General features: G+C 50.1%; 1 pseudogene; it reads right to left on the minus strand.

Annotated features, from left to right (window-relative positions):
* Positions 1 to 2,421: 2,421 nt before the first annotated feature.
* On the minus strand, positions 2,422 to 5,840 carry LOC112911932 (uncharacterized; annotated as a pseudogene).
* Between the last annotated feature and the right edge of the window lie 1,821 nt (positions 5,841 to 7,661).

Below are 7,661 nucleotides of genomic sequence, written 5' to 3' on the forward strand. Positions count from 1 at the left end.
AGCACTGGCCCAACTGAGCCACCCAGATGCCCAATTGAATCTCATTCCAACATCCCCATTCCTAAGTGTTCTAACCAACAGTCCACCACCCCTACAGGGCCCTACTATATTCTCATACTCATTTCCTGCCATTTGCTACCTCCCACTGCGCCCTCCAGCCACGGGACACCACCACCACCCCAGAAACCCACTTAGTTCCCTCCTGCCCCTGAATCACTGCTTTGGTCATTCTTTGTTTCTATAACACCCTTCCCTAACCCTATTGCCTTTTTCACCTGGCTAGCCAGTACAGAATTACTTCCTCCAGATCTCTTCCTATGTTGTTTCCAAAGTTCTTTCAGGGTCCTCTTCTACGCCCTTCAAGAACATGCTTTTTTTTTTTTTTCTTTTTTAAAGATTTTATTTATTGATTGACGAGAGACACACACAGAGAGAGAGAGAGGCGGAGACACAGGCAGAGGGAGAAGCAGGCTCTGTGCAGGGAGCCCGATGTGGGCCTCGATCCCAGGATCCCCTGGATCCCAGGATCCCCGGGGTCATGACCTGAGCTGAAGGCAGATGCTCCACCGGAGCCACCCAGGTGGCAGAAGCACATGCTTTTCCTTATCAGTCCTGCAGCACTCACTGCACTTCAGAAACTTGCCCAGATCCTCATTGACTGCTTGCTCCTGCAAAAGGACCATGAGGATGACCTGCTGACCAAACAGAGTCAATGCTCTTGCGCTGCAACACTTCTAGTGCCTTGACTTTGGTCTCAGAAGGAAGAGGTCAGCAACAGGTGTTGTGCCCAAGATTGCGAATCTGAGAAACCACCAAGGAGCCGACACCGATGCAAGTGCATGAGGGTTTATTAGCAAGCTAGAGCTTGGGTCCAAGTATACCCGACGCAGTGGAGCAGGGACTTGAACCCCGAAGTGGGTTATAGCCGGGTTTTTTATGGGCTGGTCTAGGGGATTTTCAGAAGGGGTGGAGGAATTTCTCAAGTTCTGTTTACATTCTGATATGGGGCTTCCAAGGGCACTGAGCTCTGTTCTCATTCTATTTTTTTTTTAAATTTTTTTTATTATTACTTATTTATGATAGTCACAGAGAGAGAGAGAGAGAGAGAGGCAGAGACACAGGCAGAGGGAGAAGCAGGCTCCATGTGCCGAGAGCCTGATGTGGGATTCGATCCCGGGTCTCCAGGATCGCGCCCTGGGCCAAAGGCAGGCACCGAACCGCTGCACCACCCAGGGATCCCTCTGTTCTCATTCTAATAGGGGACTTTTTACCATGGGCGTGGGCTTTGTTGTCTTTCTGAAATGGGATTCCCTGCTGAGGACATTCTGCAGTTTTTCCTGTAAAGTTCAGCTCTTATTCACAGGGGCCTAAGATGGCTTTACTTGTGCTAATGCTAAACTTGAGGTGCAATGGCCTTGATTTTTCTCAGTCTCCACATTTCCCCCCTCTCAGAGGAACCTAAAGAAGGACCCAATCATGGGTCTGTGTTGCTCTCAGAGAGCCAGGGGGAATGATTAAACCAGGATTCGAACGATGTTGCTGTTCTCGCTCCCATTTATGTCTAGCCAAACCTTTTCTGACTTTTGCCATAGATTCCCGGACTATTCCTGAGTGGTCAGTAAAGAAGCAACACTTCTCATTTGGGGCAACACATAACCCCCCCCCGCCCCTTGCTTGCAAAGGCCTCTCTACAGTTAAGATGCTCCCATCTTTTAAACCCTTAAAAGATTTTAAAAGCAAGGCTGAATTGGGTGCATATTTTTAAATGGCTAATGGGGAAGCAACATTAGTGGGGTGAGACGGGCACAGTCTTAGCTTTAGGGGATTGTCCTTGTCTGGTTGGCCTTTCGATTCTGGAACAAAGTCCTTGAGAACAGCGTGTGGATCAACTGGCTGGACGTGCGTGTAGTGGACCCTGGGAGTAATCCTGTCGACCTTGAGAGTGGTGGGAGTGGTCAGGATCACAATGTAGGGTCCCTTCCAGTGAGGTTGAAGTGTCTGGTGTTGGTATCTCTGCACGTACACCCAGTCACCCAGCCAGTATCAATGGGGGCCCGGGGGTGGCCCAGTCTCGTAGAGGGCCCTCAGCTTAGGCCACACCTTAAGAGACGAATCCTGGGCCGTTGTCTGATCCAGTCTTAACAGGAAAACCATACCTCTGTAAGATGTCTTCCAGCAGTTTCTTGGTCATGGTCTGTGCTGTTTCATGTTTGGTGGGAAATGCCTCTGTCCATCCTGGTGGACAGCTTGTGGCTGTGGTATCCTTAAGATGGTTTCCTTCTGTGCATCCATCAACCATCTTTGTCCATCCTTTAATTTGTACCCAAGGTAGCTCACCTCTGCTCTGCAGATCTGGGCTTCCTCTGCACATCTGCTCTGCAGATCTGGGCTACCTCTGCAGAGCTGCTCTGCAGATCTGGGCTACCTCTGCAGAGCTGAGGCCCGGTATCCTAGGGATAAGTCCCTGGTGCCTCGCAGGCATGTGTCCTGGTCCTCCGCCGCCAACAGGATATCATCTACATATTGTAATAAAGTCAAATGAGGGTGCTCGGAACAGAACTCACCCAAGTCTTCATGTAATGCCTCATCGAAGATGGTGAATTTTTGAAACCTTGTGGTAGTCGAGTCCAGGTGAGCTGGCCATTGATGCCTTTCTCAGGGTCCATCCATCCAAAGGCGAAAAGGTCTTGGCTCTTGGGTGCGAAAGGCAGGCTGAAAAAGGCATCTTTTAAATAGAGGAGGGTATATGGGTTTGGGACTGTAGGGTGCATATCCTTTACTCGCTGGTTGACTTCCCTTAAGTCCTGGACTGGCCTGTAATCCTTAAGAGTGCGGTTTCCAAACCGGCAGCAAGAGAGTGTTCCATGCCAATAGATAAGGCCTCAATATGCCCGAGTCCAGTAGTCGCCGTATGTGGGGTGTGATTCCCGTACGCGCTACGAGAAGCATGGGGTATTGGCGGACCTTGACAGGGTCTGCCCCCGGCTTTAGTTCTATGTATATGGCCAGTTGGTGCTGGGCCAGTCCAATTCCCCGATTTTCTGCCCATGCTTGGGGAAATTCCCGCAGCCAACAGTCAACATCAGTCATTGGGGCTGAGGGCATTTGGTGGAGACTGAGATTCGTCTTCTAAACTCAGGACAAGCACCTGAATAGGGTGCCCCTCCTTGTTTAGGATTTTTGCCCCTTCGGGGTGGAAGCAAATGTGTGCCCCCATCTTGGTAAGCAAATTCCAACCTAACAACGTGTAGGGACACTCAGGGATGACCATGAAGGAATGGGATACCTGGCCCATACCGAGTTCCACAGTTCTTCAGGTAGTCCATGAGTACTGTTTTGTGCCTGTGGTCCCTTGCACCCATGAAGTCTTGTTTGCCAATTTCCCTTGAGGTTGTAATAAAGCCAAATGTTGTGCCCCAGTGTACACTACGAATTCAACAGGTTGCCCCTCCACTCTGAGAGTTACCCTGGGCTCTGGGAGGGGTGCTAAACCCCGACTCCCCTAGTCGTCCAGGTCCTCCACCTCCAAGATCTTGGCAGGGGCCTTAGGTCTTTTGTTAAGACAGTCTTTCACCCAGTAGCCCTCTTCTTTGCAATAAGCACATTGGTTTTTGTTCAGCTGAGGGTGCTCCTGACAGGGACCAGGGCCATCCTCCTTACCTGTCCCTGAAGCCAGCTTCTTGAGGTGCCTCCGTATTTCCTGTGGATCATCCATGGCTGCGGCCAGCAGGATCTTGGCCAGATTTCAGGTCTGCAGGTCACTTAGTTTGGTTTGTTGCTCTTCCGGACTTTATTATTATAGACTCTTTCTGCTACTATAAGTTCTGCAAGCTCTTCTTTCCTAGTATTCTCTAAGAAGGCTGCTGGACTCTCATCCTTACCCTGTCTTACATAACCATACCTAGGCCAGATTGGTAGGCTTGTGCGCGGCAGCCTGGAGACCTGCCATTAGAGTCTGGAGATGGACCCGGAGTCTCTCCTTACCTTCAGCCGAGTTGTGCGCTTTGGGGGGTAAAAATGGTTTTAGCTAAAGAGGGGAATTCTTGATCATGTCCTGCGAGACCAGGATGTAGAGCACCTGGTCAGGGTGGCTGTCCGGTTTGTCCCTGAAGATCATGGCCTTAACCTGTAGTAGGTAGGTGGAAAGTTCCTTCTCGGGGACATCCCACGCCAAAGGTTGGCTATTCTGACATGCAGTAAGTTTGAAATTTCCCTCTCCTTATGTAAACAGTTATGACAGTTAACAAAGACACAGTAACACAGACAAATGCACAAACAGTTAACAAGGACATAGTAACACAGACAAACGTTCCCGTGCGGCCGCAGAAACAAAACAGAAAGTAATCCAAAGGGCTGGCAGCCGGCCCTCCTTACAGACGAGGACCCCCGTCCCCCTTGCAAACGAGGACTCCGTCTTCCTTACAGATGAGGACCGCACCCTCCAGGCGGGGGCAAGGGACGTCTCCTCAAGACCCCCAGTCGTCGGCCCACCGGCGCGTCCGCTTAAGCCAATGCTGACCCAACACAGATTGGAATTCCTACAGGTAAAAGTACAGTATAGAGCTCTCAGAGAATATGCGTGCAAAAGGTGGAAAAGTTAAGTGCACTCACCATGCATGAAACCCTCTGCATGGGGTCCTGGAGGTCTCTTGGATCCTGGACGAGCACCCATATGTTGTGCCCAAGATTGTGAATCCGAGAAACCCCCAAGGAGCCGACACCAATGCAAACACACGAGGGTTTATTTACAAGCTCGAGCTTGGGTGCAGGAATATCCGACACAGTGGAGCAGGGACTTGGACCCTGAGGTGGGTTTCAGCTTAGTTTTAAGGGCTGGTCTAGGGCACCTCCAGAAGGCGGGGGAGGAATTCCTCAAGTTCTGTTTACATTCTGATACGGGGCTTTCAAGGGCATTGAGCTCTGTTCTCATTCTAATACGGGACTTTCTACCAGGGGCGTGGGCTCTGTTGTCTTTCTGACGTGGGATTCCCTGCCGAGGACATTCTGCAGTTTTTCCTTATAGTTCAGCTCTTGTTCCCAGGGGCCTAAGAAGGCTGTACTTGTGCTAACGCTAAGCTTGAGGTGGGATGGCCTTGATTTTTCTCGGCCTCCACAGAGGTATGGCTGAGGTCTTGGAATCCGGACACAAGCAGCTTCAGGTGCATCTTCCACCGGAAGGTCAGGGGAACCTACTGGGCCTGAACAAGGTTTGTGATCCCCTGCTGGACGCGGATGGGAGGCTCTGTCACAAGCCTTTTTAAAAAGTCGTTGTTTCAGGGATCCCTGGATGGCGCAGCGGTTTGGTGCCTGCCTTTGGCCAAGGGCATGATCCTGGAGACCCGGGATGGAGTCCCACGTCGGGCTCCCTGCATGGAGCCTGCTTCTCCCTCTGCCTGTGACTCTGCCTCTCTCTCTCTCTCTCTGTGACTATCATAAATAAAATTAAATAAATAAGTAAATAAATAAATAAATCTTAAAAAGTCGTTGTTTCAAAAGTGACCTTTTTGCGCTGATGGGTAACTAACCTGGGATCCTAAGACGGAGGCTTATTCGCTCAGGAGACTACTTTCTTCGTCAGGTAAAGTAGGTTTCAGGTAGTTTTCGAAGCATAAATGAAGTTCGGTGCCGCGTGCGCTCGGTGACCCCGGACCAGTCCTGGCGAGACCTGGATTATCCCGCGACCCGGCCTCGCAGGCCCTCCGGGAACCACGCACCCTGCCCACGACCACGGCTGCCCAAATCCCACCCAGATTCCTCTCAGCGACTCCCGCTCTACCTGCCACGCTCCCCGGGGGCCCGCCGCCATCTTTGAGTGCCAGGGAAGAGTCGCCCTCTCCCATCCGAAGTGTCGCGAGGCTTCCGCGCTCTCGCGAGGTTTCCCGCTTCTCGGAGCGGCTTCCCAGGGAGCCTTCCGGTTTCCTTCCGGCGTCTTGGCCTGCGTGGATGGAGCGTGGGAGCTGCTCCCGCTGAGGCGCCCGCGGTTGGGCTGGTGTCGACCTCCGTCTGTGGTGACCAAGTGACCGGCAGGTGTGTGCGCCTTAGCAGTCATTACTGGGTGCTGCTGTCATTTTTGGAAGACTTTTAAGCGTAATGATCATAATCGCGAGAATCCCAATCCCAGGAGCTATGAGGACCTGGTTGTACCGGTGATGAGTGAGGCCGGAAACACACCTGGTAAGTGGCCGGGCCCAGGCCCCTTGCTCCACTTTGCTCCGCTTGGCTTGGCCCCTCCTCTCCCCTGTCCCCTGACCTCTCCAATGAAACAGCCAAAATGTTGACCTTTTTGTTAGGATGTATTTTTGGTTAAAAAAAAAAAAAATAGTCACACTAACAGTTTTCTTCTTTATGTCTAAATACTCAGCCAGCTTCCATGGTTCCTGTCCTACAGCACGGGGTTTGTCAGTTGGTCCCCCCAAAATATTTGTATCAGCAAAACAAGAAAGATGGTATTTGTTTTCTTATCACCTGAGCCTATCTACTCAAGCCACTTATCCTTTTTTTTTTTTTTTTTTTTTAAATCATCTGTGTCCAAAAGCACTATCCTGTGTTTTGGGTGCCATTATCATTCAAATCGTGTCCAAAAAAGTCTAGAAATATCCCGAAGCTAGAAAGCGTCTGGAGTGTGCCAAGGCCGACTACGGCTCTCGCTGCAAGATAGTTGCCAGTCTGATTGGAATGTCTGAAAAGAATGATTAGAATTGCAGCGTTCTGCTTGATTTGAAGAGGGCTCCCCAGAGTGAGGTGGAGACCAAGAAATCCACCTGCTACATATATACACATATTTTATATGTGTGTTTAGTGGATATATACAGAGCTATGGAGGAATTGGTAATTGTTTTAAAATCATTTTTAAAAGCTAGGGTCATATTATATACACTTTTCTGGCTTTTCTCTCTTTTTTTCCCCATTGTGAAGATCCTTGGCAGCAGCTCTCCCAAGAGGCAAGGCCAAGCAACTCCTGGATGCTTTGTCAACTCAAGTCATGGCAGAGAACATGCAGAGAGGTAAAGGTGACCACAAACAACGGAGAGGCAGACGAAACTCCGTTCACTCTGACTTTCCAATGTCGTGATCCTCAAGGATAATCACTGAATGTTGTCAACTAGGACACGTTTAAACCCACTGCTTATGGGAGCAAACTGATAAATAATATAAAGATTAACTTTCAGCCGCCTAGGTGGCTCAATGGGTTAATCATCTGTCTTAGGCTCTGGTCATGATCCCAATGTCCTGGGATCTAGCCCCATCTGGCTCCCTGCTCAACAGGGAGTTGGCTTCTTCCTCTCCCTCTGCCCCTCCCCCTGCTCTCTGCTCTTTCTTTCTCTCTCTCTCTCATAAAAGTAAATAAAATCTTAAAAAAAAAAAAAAAAAACCCTCTAAAGGAGTGGGGTTCAAAGTGAGTAGAAGCTGCTGTGAGCTACAAATTAACCAGAGAATGTTTATCGAGAATACCGTCACTATCTCATGCCTCCCTCAGAAATGCCAAACTGGGGGAAATGGAATTTAAGGTGAATATTGAGTGAGCTGAGGCCAAGGCTGAGACTAACAGTCAGTGGTGTGGGGGGAGTGGGTTAAAGAGAGGTGGCTTAGAAGTCAGAGATCAAGAGCAAGCATGAGAGGCTGACAAAGCCATCCGGAGCTAGGAAAGGTGTAGCAGCTGA

This window comes from Vulpes vulpes, chromosome 6, assembly GCF_048418805.1.
Source record: "Vulpes vulpes isolate BD-2025 chromosome 6, VulVul3, whole genome shotgun sequence".
Lineage (NCBI taxonomy): Eukaryota > Metazoa > Chordata > Mammalia > Carnivora > Canidae > Vulpes > Vulpes vulpes.